The sequence below is a fragment of the Schistocerca gregaria genome, chromosome 6 (assembly GCF_023897955.1).
Source record: "Schistocerca gregaria isolate iqSchGreg1 chromosome 6, iqSchGreg1.2, whole genome shotgun sequence".
Taxonomy (NCBI): domain Eukaryota; kingdom Metazoa; phylum Arthropoda; class Insecta; order Orthoptera; family Acrididae; genus Schistocerca; species Schistocerca gregaria.
The window spans coordinates 229,844,923-229,861,009 of record NC_064925.1 but is presented as its reverse complement, the minus strand read 5'-3'; the positions used below and the strand labels follow the sequence as shown (position 1 = coordinate 229,861,009).

General features: G+C 37.1%; 1 long non-coding RNA gene across 1 annotated transcript in view; it reads right to left on the bottom strand.

Annotated features, from left to right (window-relative positions):
* The window catches only part of LOC126278975 (uncharacterized), a 29,582-nt gene extending 24,936 nt beyond the window's left edge, over positions 1–4,646 (bottom strand). Inside the window, exon 1 of the long non-coding RNA XR_007550773.1 lies at positions 1,463–4,646. This is a non-coding gene — a long non-coding RNA (uncharacterized LOC126278975). The remainder of the gene's footprint in view (positions 1–1,462) is intronic.
* Positions 4,647–16,087: the final 11,441 nt, after the last annotated feature.

Here is a 16,087-nt window from a genome sequence, read left to right as displayed (position 1 = left end):
GAATGCAAGCATTAATAAGGAAAACTGTTTTCAAATACATAATACTAAAATGAATGTTATTTACTATTAATGGTAACAGCGTCTGGTGAAGCTAAAGAAACGAATCGCTTGCAATGATAAGTATTTTAGTTTGCAGCTCAGTGAAGGCAAAAAAAGAAATACGTCTGCGACAGCTATAGAAGAGGGGAACCACGGAAATCATTTTTACTGCTCTCTATGATGTTCGAGTTGCAGTCGGAGCATCTAGATATTATTAGTAACAAGACGTTAGAGCCAAATAGTAGCAGTCAAATGGAAATTTGGGAACATTGTACAATACATTTGGCAACTATGTGATTCTAGATCTACTTCTTAGAGTAGTTCTGTTTTATCATAGTAAATTCAGTCAATATAGTCTTGTTCTTTAGATTAAATTTCCGCACTGTTCTCATTTAAGGTATAACAAAGAGGTAGCAAATTAATGTTTTTGAGTCTAGAAATCTCATTCCAACAGAAATTGCAGCTTCCTTCACCATTTACATTGCAAATTCTCCATCTTCGTCATCAATGGCACAATAAGGGAGCGCTGTTTGACGTAGTTGTATGCTGGCTTAACAGTAAAGCTTTCGCCCCGCAGGGGAAAGAGTGCTGTCATAATATCTCTGGAGACAAGTTTTTTACCTCATTTATGAAAGAACTACAAGCAGGCAGATTTATAGTAAAGATATGCTACCACTACCTTGATTCTGCATCCAACAGATCTAGAGGTTGTAACATTACAGGACATATTGGGACATATTGAAGTATTCGATACTGTAGACTTTTAGGGGATGTCGATACAGATATGCAAAATGTAAAGGGAAACTTTGGTGATGTTTAAATATTGTAATGTGTCAATATTAGGACATTTTGCACAGAAAGAACAAAAATAGAATTAATGTAAATATATATTAGTGTTAGTAACCTATTTTCATTCAATTTTGTAATTATATTTCATTTTGTAAAAGAAAGACTCACTGTTTGCTGTAGCTCTGATTAATTGTATAAATTATCAGTTTTGAGCTAAATTATTTCGTATAATATGGACAAGATACTTTTAAAAACTCACCAGCTAAAGAGAAAGTCTGTAAATGAACGTTTAATGCACACTTCTGGAACTTTCTATGGAGAAATTCTATATTATGATCGCAAAAATACGAAAACTTGTGAAAACTGTTTTATAACCTAATTTCGAAAGACGATTTGTATCAAGAAATATTGCTAAAAAGATTTATTTACGTTTTGAAACACGATTTAAATCATTTTACATATAAATAGTTGTTCTAAATCACTCAAGAAATATCCAGAATCAAATGTCAAGATATTTCTGGAAACATAGGTACAAATCTGGTGAAGGTTATCCAGAAGGTGGTAGAAAAATGTTATAAAATCTATTTGGAAATTATGCTTGTAAGAATTTATATGTAGTGATCCTTTTACTTACTTTAATCTGTACTAAAATTCTGTAATGTCTAATTTAGTTTTAAGTCGTGAATTCCTATCGTATTGTAAACAAAACATTGTCAAAGACTCTCATTGTTTGGAAAGATATTAATACACCTAGGAGTTGTCAGTTGCCAGTTCGGATATGCAGTGCGGTTAGCTCGGAGAGTCAGTTGTTGAGTCTGTGAAGTCTGTCAGTTTTGTTTGTAAATAAACGTCTGTAATGAAGAATTACTTGTTGTCGTCAATATGAACTCAAGACCTTTGCACGAAGCAGACACCTCCTAATGCAACGTTTTAATTTGGTTGAGGAAGCTGGGATCGCTATAAGTGCAAACAAATTGAAGTGGAACGTTTTAATTTGGTGTTGAGGAGCTGAAATGTTATAAGGTTAAAAATTTTCTGAATTGCACAGTTGATAGCGACTTCTTCTTCTGCTTCTGTCAACTGCATAAACCTAATTGTGGCACTGAATGAACTGTTAAGTGCATTTTCTTATGTGTGTACTGCTGCTACAAGACTTGCATAGGTTCTTGGTGGATCCGTAACGTTACTTCCTTACTTCAGTATGACTGTGGACAGAACATGGATACAGACTGTTTCGAAGGCAAAAATGTATATTAGCCTGCTAATTTGTGACAATTTGGGATACTTTATTTTATTAAAAATACTGTTCTGTAAAGCTATAATCATAACCTTTAGTTCGGTTTTATTTGTTAATTCCATAAAAAATTGCTTTTTTTCGTTAGTTTGTTGGACGCGACAGACAAGCGTGAGACATACATGAATCAGTAGCAATATAATCTCCTATATTTACCTAGAACATTCTCACAATGGTCAGACTGCTTTTTCGACTGCATGCCTGTAATATGACGATAGCACCTCTCTCCTTGCGCATGATGCTGTGTTAACAGAGAGCAAGTTTTGAAGCTCAGCATTACAATGAGGCAAGGGGTCTTGTGAATTCTGTCACCGACTGTACTATACGACATTATCGCTATGAACTGGAACGTTTGACCTACGCACAAAGAGAGTTTTATGTCGATAAATACAATATACAGCTTTACAAACGTATACCCAAATGAATGACTTTTTGAACAATGTTGCAGAAACGATCAGGTATTAATTTAATGACAATGACAAATATTTTTAGTCGATAACTCAAAGAGTATAGTACATGTTGATTTTTAAACTCGGGTAAAAATCAGAATTTTTTGTATGATGTACTAAAAGTATTTTGTTGCGTTTGCAACAATCTGTTAATTTTGGATAGTCCCACATATTAAAAAAGGATGAATAAACACGAAACAAAAATTGTGGGTCCCGAACAGCAAAATAAACGAATGAACTGACATCAAGGAAATGTCCATTGCCAATGTTATAAAATATTAATAGGGCAAAAGGTGCATCATGCTATGTGACACATTACAGTTGCATTGCTATCTACTACACTTCACAGTCATAGATGTGTAGTCTCCCTATAATACCCCACATGCAATACAATGCGCACATTTGGATGAGATTGTGTGGTCCTGTGAATAATAATTTCTTATTTCTTTCCATCTTCAATTTAACTGATTTTTGAATCTGAAAAGATATAAATTGATGACTTCATATAGTTTCATACTCTGTGAGTCAATAATTGCATAGTAACATATTTACAGTATTATTACAACAGTATTTACTGGTACTTCTTATTCTTCATAAGAATACAGCTCATTAAGATTGAGAAATTTAAGTATCTATCTTCTTACTCTGCAGACAAAAGAAGTTTTAAGTTCAGTTGATTTATTTCACACAAGAAAAATTGTACCGTAAAATGGGGTTACTTTGTGACTGTAGGGGCTACTTTATGACATATGTTAATTTTCGCTTATTTTGAATCTCCCGCTGCGTCCAAGATGCCTAGAAACCAAAGATTAGCTCCAGCAGCTTGCCTGCAGTGCTGCACCATCTTGCGGCAGCCAGCTGAATCTGCTGCGCTTCTTTTGTTCGTTGGCACTGCGTTTGTCTTGAAACCAGCTTTGGAACCATTGTTTGAATTGTTGTAAACGTCGTGTTCTAGAGCCATTCATGTGAAAGAACACCAGAAAACATGTATGTACGCCTGACTGTTAATATGTTGGCTACATTACGGCGTCATTTGACGTTAATTGTAGTATTTATGTAAACAGTATAATTATACAACCATAAAATCAGCATACCAGTAGTAGAAGCGACCATTGGTAGGACGAAGGTGAAATCTTCAAGTCCTGGTACCGGCAATACTCAGCAGCTGAAGGAAAAGTGTTCTGAAGTCTCAAGAAGAGTCACTGATAAGGTCAAGTCCTCAGATGAGAGTGAAATCATCAAGTGGACCGATGAAGATTTGAGTGAGTGACTCGGAAGTTCTCTGTGAAAGTTCATCAGATGAGCCATGAGACAGAGACGCACCTTCGACTATTGGTAAGTTACATCGAGACACAAGAAACGTGCACCACTTGAAAAGGGCCACTAAGAAGTCCCCTGAATGCACATTCAAACTTGATGACTTTGTGGTAGTGAACTTCGAAGGGGAAATGTTCCCTGGAAGAGTGACTGATATCAAGCAAGGAGGCTACATGGTAAGCGAAATGGAATGGTGAAAAAAATGCTGCAAGTTGCCAGAACAAGACGATTCCATTTATTATTCAACGGAGTAAGTTCTGTATGAAAATAACACTTCCAACACCAGTAGGAAAGCGAGGTCTTTTTTAATGTTAAAGATTTATTTTTAGATTAAGTAGCTACCTTTGTAAATTCTTTATGTTGTCAAACAATAAACCAATGTCTTGTATATTGCTTTTTAACAAACATCTGATGGGGTAACTTTGTGTCAGTGATTATTTTTCCATGTGTTTCGAAGCAAAAACAAAGCTTGTCACACAGTAGCCCATCCAGTGGGGTAACCTTGTGACAATGTGTAACACTCATATAATGGTTTCCTGTTGAACATATTTATTTGTATAACATATGGCCACAAATTGGAAGGTTTCAGCAACTTCTTGGTATTACTTATTAAACTTCATAATTTACACTGTCTGGCCCGTGCGAGTAAAACCTTAAAAACTGTCACAAAGTAACCCCATTTTACAGTAATTAATATTCTTTTTCACTTCTCCAAGATACTACAAAAAATATATAAATTTACAAATTCGCATATGACACTTTTCCCCCAATACATCACTTCACACTCAGGTTTCAAGTTCAGAGCGATTCCAAGACCATTTCTTTCATAACTGTTCACACAAAATAGCAATGTTTTTAACATTAACTGAATTCTCTCTCAGTGCTTGGCAGAACATGATACAATATTAAAGAGGAAAGCAATTCCTAATGTTCTGAAAAATAGTATTTATTTGGTAATGAACTGGCTTTCAGATTCTCAGTCATCTTCAGGTGTCAACTGAATGTCGTAAGCACAGATAAACACAATTTGCAATTTAAACAGATATTACTTGTACAGACAATACAACAATTAGAAAGTGATAACCTAGGAAAGCATTACAATAATTACATTAACTAAAGAAGGGCATAAACAAAGTTTTATGTAGAGATATATTTAACAAATGATGAGAAATAAGATGAATTTACAGTCTGAATATATTATTTGTAAAGAAAACTAAATTTAACGAGAGTTAAAATAGAAATTGAGTCTGATCATTTAAATACCAGTCTGGCATTCTGTATCTTGTGTTTGTTGATTTCCAATACTTTCAGTAGGGTCATCTTTCTGTCCTTGACAGAATGTAAAATTTCCATTTTCCAAATCAGCCATTCAATCAGAACTACAAATCACCAAACAAACTGCTTCCAGCAATGTTTATAGCATTGATGACATTCCATTAAAAAAGAAAGTGAATAAAATCACACCACTTCTGTATGCAGGTCAACTGCAGTCACTCAGCATGCTAAAGTTACAAAGTGTGGTGCAACATTCCATATACTGACAATGTTTCAGACAATCTTGCAAAAAAAGTTAAGGTCTCACAACTACAGATATGAATTTGTAATGCTAGTATCATATTAGAAATTTTATTCTTCAGTAAATAAAAATTTCAACCCTTAGGATGGAGTGGTGTGTATGAAATACTTCCATGTTGTGTGAAGAAGTGTGTATTGGTCAGTCAGGCAGAGCTGCGGCAGTTAGTCTACATGAATTTGTGCAAAGCTTGTGGTAAGGGAAATTTTTTTTTACCTTTAGTGATGATTTATTTAGCAGGAAAACATTCATGTGATGCTGAATGTGAAGTTCACATTCTGTCAAGAAAATCCAAAAGATGACTAATTATTCTTATCTTGTACTTTTTAGCGATAAATAGGGGGTTGCAGTATATTCCTAGAGTCATCATTTAAAACTGGTTCTTGGGATGATTTACATCTATCTTCAACAGACTGCCAGTTCAGTTTTTCCAACATTAATGTAACATTCTACCACAGGTCAAACAAACTTATGAACATGGATAACACAAGTAATTTGTAAACAATCTACCTTACAGATTGATTGCCCATCCCAAGTATTCTACCAATAAACTGAAGTCTACCACTTACTTCAACCACAACTGAGCCTATGTGACCATTCCATTTCATGTCCATACAAATTTTTACAAGGTGTACCACTTCTACTTGCAAGTCATTGATATTACAGTCACAGGATACTATGATTTTTCATTTTTTGCAGTGCACAGTTTTAGATTTCTGAACATTTAAAGCATGTTGCATATCTTTGCATCACTTTGAGATCTTATCAAGATTTAACAGAATATTTGTGCAGCTTCTTTCAGACAGTACTTCATTATAGATGATTGCAACATCTGCAAAAATATGAGGGTACTTTTAACATTTCCCACAAGGTCATTAACATAAAAAAATGAACTGCAAGCGTCCCAACACACTTCCCTGGGGCACACCCAAAGCTATTTCTACAGTTGATTATGCCTCTCCATTGAAGAAAACATGCTGTGTCCCCCTTACCAAAAAATTCCTTAAGCCAGTCACAAATTTCACTTGACACTCCATATGATTAAACTTTTGACAATAAGGGCAGATGTGGTACTGAGTAAAAAGTTTTTCAGAAAAGTATTGTACCTGCCCGACTACCTTGATCCAAAGCTTTCAGAAAGTCATGGGAGTAAAGTGGAAGTTGGGTTTCATGTGATCAATGTTTTCAGCGTCCATCCTGGTTGTCATGGAGTAGGTCATTCTGTTCAAGGAACCTTGTTATGTTTGAGCTTACAATATGTTCTAAGATTCTACAACAAATTGATGCCAAAAATATGGGCATTAGTTTTGTGGATCACTTTTACAACCCTTCTTGTTGTTGGGTGTTAACTGTGCTTTCTTCCAACAACTGGTATCAGTAGTTAGAAGAGGAGCTAACTCAGTCTCATTTTCAGTACAGAATCTCACAAGAATTCCATGAGCCCCTGGGTCCATGTTCAGTTTTAATGGTTTCACCTGTTTCAGTCATATAAGGATTATTTCCCTTTGGAAAGGAACTTTTCATTGGAGTTAAGCATTTCAGCTTTTTCTGTAGAACCATCAGTTTCAGTTCCTATCGGATTTTCTGGGGAGTTGTCACTAATATTTTTGCCAGTAATAGCCTTTACATACTATCAGAATTTCTGTGGATTTTGTGAAAGGTCATTTGACAATATTCTGCTATAGCAGTCACTGAAGGCTTCACATGAATTTCACTCTTGACAGCTAAATCTGCTTCCTTCAGCATTCTCTGTCCATAGTTCTATGCTCCATTTTAACTCTATTACACAGTAGTCTCTGCTTCTTTACAAGTTTCTTTACAGTGATTGTATACCATCGAGGGACCCTCCCATTATGAACTGTTCTAGTGGAAACATAGTTACCCAGTGCATAGTTGACTATTCTTTTAAACTTGAGCAATAGTTCCTCTACAAGCTCCTAACTTGTGCTGAAAGTTTCAAGTTCCTCATTGAGATGTGACACACTGATATTTTGATTCGTTATCTAGGTCACTCAATTGGAAATAGAAAAAAGAACACATTGACACCGGTGTGTCGGACCCACCATACTTGCTCCGGACACTGCGAGAGGGCTGTACAAGCAATGATCACACGCACGGCACAGCGGACACACCAGGAACCACGGTGTTGGCCGTCGAATGGCGCTAGCTGCGCAGCATTTGTGCACCGCCGCCGTCAGTGTCAGCCAGTTTGCCGTGGCATACGGAGCTCCATCGCAGTTTTTAACACTGGTAGCATGCCGCGACAGCGTGGACGTGAACCGTATGTGCAGTTGACGGACTTTGAGCGAGGGCGTATAGTGGGCATGCGGGAGGCCGGGTGGACGTACCGCCGAATTGCTCAACACGTGGGGTGTGAGGTCTCCACAGTACATCGATGTTGTCGCCAGTAGTCGGCGGAAGGTGCACGTGCTCGTCGACCTGGGACCGGACCGCAGCGACACACGGATGCACGCCAAGACCGTAGGATCCTACGCAGTGCCGTAGGGGACCGCACCGCCACTTCCCAGCAAATTAGGGACACTGTTGCTCCTGGGGTATCGGCGAGGACCATTCGCAACCGTCTCCATGAAGCTGGGCTACGGTCCCGCACACCGTTAGGCCGTCTTCTGCTCATGCCCCCCCAACATCGTGCAGCCCGCCTCCAGTGGTGTCGCGACAAGCGTGAATGGAGGGACGAATGGAGACGTGTCGTCTTCAGCGATGAGAGTCGCTTCTGCCTTGGTGCCAATGATGGTCGTATGCGTGTTTGGCGCCGTGCAGGTGAGCACCACAATCAGGACTGCATACGACCGAGGCACACAGGGCCAACACCCGGCATCATGGTGTGGGGAGCGATCTCCTACACTGGCCGTACACCCCTGGTGATCGTCGAGGGGACACTGAATAGTGCACAGTACATCCAAACCGTCATCGAACCCATCGTTCTACCATTCCTAGACCGGCAAGGGAACTTGCTGTTCCTGCACGTCCGCATGTATCCCGTGCCACCCAACGTGCTCTAGAAGGTGTAAGTCAACTACCCTGGCCAGCAATATCTCCGGATCTGTCCCCCATTGAGCATGTTTGGGACTGGATGAAGCGTCGTCTCACGCGGTCTGCACGTCCAGCACGAACGCTGGTCCAACTGAGGCGCCAGGTGGAAATGGCACGGCAAGCCGTTCCACAGGACTACATCCAGCATCTCTACGATCGTCTCCATGGGAGAATAGCAGCCTGCATTGCTGCGAAAGGTGGATATACACTGTACTAGTGCCGACATTGTGCATACTCTGTTGCCTGTGTCTATGTGCCTGCGGTTCTGTCAGTGTGATCATGTGATGTATCTGACCCCAGGAATGTGTCAATAAAGTTTCCCCTTCCTGGGACAATGAATTCATGGTGTTCTTATTTCAATTTCCAGAAGTGTATATAATAGAGGGAAATATTCCATTTGGGAAAAATACATCTAAAAACAAAGTTGATGTGACTTACTAAACAGAAGCGCTGGCAGGTTGATAGATACACAAACAAATACAAACATACACACAAAATTCAAGCTTTCGCAACCAACGGTTGCTTCTTCAGGAAAGAGGGAAAGGCGAAAGGATGTGGGTTTTAAGGGAGAGGGTAAGGAGTCATTTCAATCCCGGGAGCGGAAAGACTTACCTTAAGGGGAAAAAAGGACAGGTATACACTCGCACGCACACACATATCCATCCGCACATACACAGACACAAGCAGACATTTGTGAAGCCTTTACAAATGTCTGCTTGTGTCTGTGTATGTGTGCGAGTGTATACCTGTCCTTTTTTCCCCTTAAGGTAAGTCTTTCCACTCCCGGGATTGGAATGACCCCTTACCCTCTCCCTAAAGACCCACATCCTTTCGTCTTTCCCTCTCCTTCCCTCTTTCCTGAAGAAGCAACCGTTGGTTGCGAAAGCTTGAATTTTGTGTGTGTGTTTGGGTTTGTGTATATATCGACCTGCCAGCGCTTTGTGTGTGTGTGTGTGTGTGTGTGTGTGTGTGTGTGTGTGTGTGTGTGTGTGTGTGATACGGACATCCACAAAGAGGTCAGGCCTATATGTTGCCTATTGATCCAATATATTTAGATAAAGAGTAGATTTCGAAACTACCTGTTCATGGTAGTTTTCAGAGAAGGCATTTAGTAATGTTTCACAGGATATCTTATCACATTCGCCACTAACAAAACTATAGTTTTCTGATTTGACTTCTGGATGAGTAAAGTCTCCACCAATGATTACAGTTTGATAGTGGATATTACATACAAGCAAACTGAGATTGTTTAAAAGTTTTCAGATACATCAGGAGATGAGTCTGGTGGACATTCAAATGATCCAATTAACACTTTATGCCCCCCTCCCGCTGATCTGAGACTTAAAAAAAACTCTCACATGCAACTTCAATTTCTATATTAGTGAATTTGATTCTCTTGTGTATTGTGACAGTGACACTGCTTCAGTTTTTGTTTAGACTACACTTTTGACATACACTTAAATTTTCCCTAAAAATCTTACTGCTTGTAATTTCAAGTTTCAACCAGCTATCTGTAACTAGTATTATGTGAACTTCACTGCTTTTCAGAGGGCTTCAAGCATTGGCACTTTGCTGTGAATGCTTTGGCAGTTGACAACAAGGATTTTAATACTCTCACCTGTGGGTGGCATTTCTTTTGATCTTATGCTGATACTTCTGTGTTCCCTACAGTTATCATTATTTGGACTGGATGGAGAGTCACCTAATCTAAAAGAAATCCTGGTATGCACCCCACACACAATCAACTGCCTGTATTTTTGTATTGTCTGTGAAAATAATATCTGTGTAAGTTGCACATTGAGTTTATCTGTGTCTGTAACATTCGGTTGACACCTGCAGATGGCCTGAGAGGCCAAAAGTCAGTTCATGACCAAATAAACATAATGTTGCACAACATTATGAGATGTGTTCGTTTTTAATATTATTAATGTTTTTTTCACTCACATGCCTTTCCTTTAGAATACTCTGAATGAAATGCAGCGTTATCTTTCTCCTCGTTGGCTCTCAGTTAATACATCCATCATCTTTTTCCTTTTGTAAAAGGTATGACGTAAAAAATGGAAAAATTTGTTAATAAAAGAGAGAGACAAAAAGCAAAGCTGTTATGGCAATTGATTATTTTTTTCCTACAGAGTGACTTAATTTTCCTTATCAAGAATATGTATCATTAAATTAAAAGAGTACACAAAAGAGCACAAGGGAAGTATAAAGAAGTATAGTATTAGAAATATGCAAACAATATAGATCCCCAACCAGTGAACTATTTCATTACTTTCTACAACCCTAACCAACCTGACTACCAACAACTAAGTCAGGAGGTCTTAAAAAAATAAAAGTAGAGAAAAATCTTTACCATTAGTACAGCTCTCTCTCTCTCTCTCTCTCTCTCTCTCTCTCTCTCTCTCTCTCTCTCTCTCTCTCTCTCTCTCTCTCTCTCTGTCTTTTCCTCCCAATCATTTAAGTGACAGGGATACTGACAACTGAGTCAGGTGGTCTTTTGAAAGAACAAAAATTAAAATAATAGAAAAATGAATGTGGCACTGGTTCAGATCTTGCTCTCTACCTTCTTCCAAAGTTTGTTTATATTAGTGACTCACATTACTGTCCAAGTACTCTGACAATGGTACACACTGCGGCTTTATTTTGACAATAAGAAAAAATACTATTATTTTCTCAAGAATAGTGATTGTTCTCAGTAAAATATTTATTCACATTAAGCCTCAAATATAAAGTACCTGGTTTCAATGTGTGTATTATACAAATGAACACACTGTACAGAATTAGAGAGTTTTTTATTTTAAATTGGAAAGTCTTTTAAATTGATCTCACAAGCAGAAACAATCTATATTTTTGCTCAATTTTGATAGTCAGACTAATAACTTGATTTATATTTTTCATTATCAATTACTTATTGTCAGCTACATCATTATGATCATCAGTACATCTTACCACTTCAGTTATTTCATTGAAATCATTCATATGTCAATTCTGTGTTGATACTGATCAAGATGTACACATCATAGATATGTCGGACCAACAACTATTACTTCAGAAAGTTATGACCTTCATCATAGTCCAAATTTGACCCCAACAAACATTACTAACCTACCAAACATATCTCTTCATTTTAGTCAGAATTCTGTCATAAGTGAGAATAATATAAATTACACAGCAAAGCATCATTATATTCCTAACACCTCCTCAACCTTATTATCATCACAGTTAACATTACAACTATCATCAAAAAATACTCAGTCACTTAAGCTTCCACTCACATCATCACAACATCAAATATCTTCAAATAATTTGCTAATTTTCTCCTGTCAACACCATAAAGTACGTAATATTCCTTGGGATTGGACACTACTTCTGATAAGTTTTTCTCCAGACGACGAGCGTAACTAGACAACTGACACACACTGAAAAAGTTAACCTTATATTTTTATTTCGAGTTATTATTTTCCCCATTAACTGCATAAATAGTTTTTGACTGTATTTGCATTGACCATTAAATTTAGTTTCAGCCTGAATTGCATATCTCATTTCACTAGTGATTCAGAGATATTTATCTTATATCATTTTTTGCTGCAATTATACAACATAATAAAAACAGTTTGTAACGTCAGATGAGGTTATGAGTGTACAGAATTTGAATAAAGCATAAAGATTTTTCTAGCAATATCACATATGTCAAATTTCCCTGTCCTCATCATATTTCATTTTCTATCATAAATATGAACAGTAACTACATATTATCTCTTGCAACATGCAAGGCTTTTCTCAACTTTCTTGCTGTTTGTACTATAGTAAATTTACGTTACCACTTTAAGATCAATATATTTACCTATGATATTGATTCACTTACTACTTAAATATTTACATAACACATAAGAAGTTAGAATGACAGTAGAAAATATTTTGTAAATGGTAAGTAGAGAAAGACATGCAATATAGAAACGAAAACTACTGAAGTAATAAGCAAGAGTATCAGGGCTTTGGTTTTGCTAATCCAATATCACTTAGAGTTCATGTAACCCCCTGAGAGTATTTTCTGGAGACTGTTCCCAATACTATAGACAAATGAGACTTGGGAACATGATAAGACAGTAAGAAAAAGTATGCAAACAACACAGAGTTCTCAGCTTCTCAAACACTACTCTAAACTTTTATATTATTTTAACATTCACAAGAATTCTGGTAAATGAAACTTGGGATCATCATATGACAGTAACAATAAGAAATATTTGTGGTTTGCAGTGATGAAAATGGTTTCTCATATAGATAAATGGTGGCTTATTTGGATAATGTCTAGTTCCAATGTAAATTTTGCTTTAATACGGCAGCTAATGTCAGAAAATGTATTTTATTCTGCCTCAACTGTACTGTGATATTGTGCATCAGTTAGACCTTCCTTAGTATGATCGCTATTTCCTTGAAAATATTCTCTCTCATTTGTCACTTCCTAATTTGTTTATTACTGTTTAAACAATTCAGTGTATTTAATAATGTCTTAGAAAAAAATTGATTTTTTTGGTTCAGTAAATATGACTTCCTTGTTTGGCCTGTGAAGTTCCATTCTGATCCTTACAATCTAGCCAATATCTAAAACGACATTTTCATTCAAATCTGGTATTACAAGACACTCCTGTGTAAATTCTATACAACCAACATTCAGTGGTGGTAGTACTTGTTTCCTCACAACCTTACTGTGTCTGCTAATTTCATTCTACACTACAGGAATCTCAATGAAATCAGAATTATGCTAAGTTCTGTGTCTTAATTTTTCAGGCATCCCCCACACAGGATTGCCATGATCTACCAAACAGTTATCTTCTCAATTTTCAGTTAAAATATAAATGCAATGACTTCCCTATATCTTGCATTCACTTTTGTTATCTTCTTCATTTAATAGATTGCCTTCAGTTTCATTCAGACACATAATTTCATCTAATCATTACCTGTGATTGCATCTCCTTCTGGCTACATAACAATTTATATTACCGCACCCTTAAAACCTGAGTTTCTCCATGCATATAAAAAAGTCCAAATCACTTATGGGACTACATCCAGGTGATGTCTTTGACAACCATCAATATTGCAACATGTGCACACCCTGACACCACACCACTCATCTGAATGTGACTGATGTCAGAAATTATTGACAGTGAATATTAATAACCAATGCGTGGGGTAGCATTATCCTACCCCTCTGTTTTCTAACAAACAGAGAGCAGAATTCCATGCAGAATTTAGGCAGAAACCTCCATCTCTATTTATAAGATCACTTGCTAGCTTAATTTCAACTGCTTTCTTACTATCACTATCCCAGTTCTGGAAGTGCATGCCGGAATCTTCATGTAGTTTCTTTCATAGGATGACCAGGACCAAGGCAATGATGTGCAATAGCAGATTTTCTCAGCTACTGTAAGCATGTGTGACACTTACGCTCAGTTTACCAGTCCTCTATTATCCTGAAGGTCTGACAATGTATGACATGCCACAACTGTAAGGAATATGATAATAACCATCATATGCAAACCAATATCGTACTCCGTGTACCCTAGAAGGACCCTAATTATACATGTTGATGAAAACATGTCTTTCAAATCATGTTTCTGCAAAATACAATCAATCCTGCTGGAAACGCTTCCTGAGTAAGGTGAAAAGGCCAAAGACTGTGGTTCCACCTCATTATAATCGTCATTCACTCAGGGCTCAGTTGGTCAATAGTGCAATGCTTGTCTGATCTGTCTCCACTATAACTATCCTGACATAAGGTGAAATGAAGAAGGGCTATCTCAGCTGACAAACTTTCAGGGTCTGAAATGATGTGGGCACTGTGAATCAAAGTATGCAATACACTTTCGTACTGACCCAGGAGCTGACAACTATTAGTCTGTTGATAGAAGTTGGTTTCAGGTAAATGGCATGTCCCAATGTATCATTAACTGCCCACATGAGACATCAGAGGGGAAAGTAGTTATTCTTTTCCATTTCCATCATGAGATGAATGTTGTGGTGCATTGAATTCAGATGTTGTAAGAAGCCATTTAAAGTATCACTATTGTGTGGTCAAAGGAAGTTAATACAAAGATAACTTGCAGCCAGAGTAGTATTAAAGACTCATTGTGTCGTTGTAGAAACAGTAATTCTTAAAAATAAATTTATTGACAATAGTTATAATTTGTTAATTTGCAGGAAAACTTAAATTCTGAGACTGAGCTGACTTTAGTACATGTTATGTACCTAAATCCAGAGTAGTTTAGTACAGTATCACAGACCACCATAAGTTTTATATTATTCAAGACAATGATAAAATAATTAGAAATGTATCATTTAAAATGAATTGAAAAAATTAAAACTTTCCACACACAGGACAAAATTGGAAACACTTTAACATGCCACTGACATGAGGCACTGGTTGTTACTCCCATAAAATATTGGCACATGTACTGTAATACTTCAAGGTATATTGTTCCGTAAATTGAAAACAAAAAAGTGAGATAAATTAAATTGTGTTAATGTCTTGAATTTCCTGTGTCATTTATACATAACCCTCCAGTTCAGCAAAAGTTTACAACAGACAACACTGGCTGAAGAGCCTCAGACTTTGCAAAAGCGTTATAAATACATTAGAGATGCATCTAGAAATTTTTAACCGTTTGCATTGTCTTTCATAATGAAACCAACTATGAATCTGTTCAAGTTGTGAAATACAGATTATATTTCCAATTAACAGATATTACTTAGATAAATTTTCTAAGTAAATTCAGTGTAACAAAACTGTGCATTTGTCTGTGCTTTCTCACCAACATTAAACTTGTAGAAGTGCAATACATTTATCTGGGTGATCTCTCTTTATGATGATCTTTTAAGTGACTTGATGTCTTGTTTTGTTCTTTGTTGTTATGTTTTGTGATCACAAAGTGAATGAAGTATATCATTATGATAAAGTGGTGTCAAACGTTATTATTTTGCCATAATATCATTATTCGTCACACTGGTGACCCAGTGTTACATGTTTTTTGTGAATGCAGTGATCCGGACAATTTCCGCAATCAAAATACCACAGGACAATTAGCAACAACTATTATGATGCATCAGCCAACTCCATCCACAGGCTCTACACCTACGCAAATGTCTTCTGGTTTAGTTTGCCACCATTGTGCTTCAAATCATGTGAAAATAATAAACTGTGACCAACTGGCATCATCACAACTTGCTCAAAAAAGTGCACAGGTGATGGACTTTGCTGCACATTTACATACACCCTGTGTACTTTTTCCAGGACAATTTACTTGCTACACTGCTTTGTTGAAGGGTTTCTGTGTGCAAAATAAGGCTGCTGTGTCACAACTCCCTTTATTACCCTTTCTAATTCCAACCTACAAATGACATCATTGGCTCTACACCATGGCGCAGATTCACATAACCTTGTTGAATTCAACAATAAACCACAAGTGTTTGGTTCACTGCTACCGTAATGGTCTTTTAACAGTGACATTTTATTAATGAACAATGTGACTTTTCCTGCCACCCCGTCCAGTGCTCCTTGACTGAGCATTCCCAGTG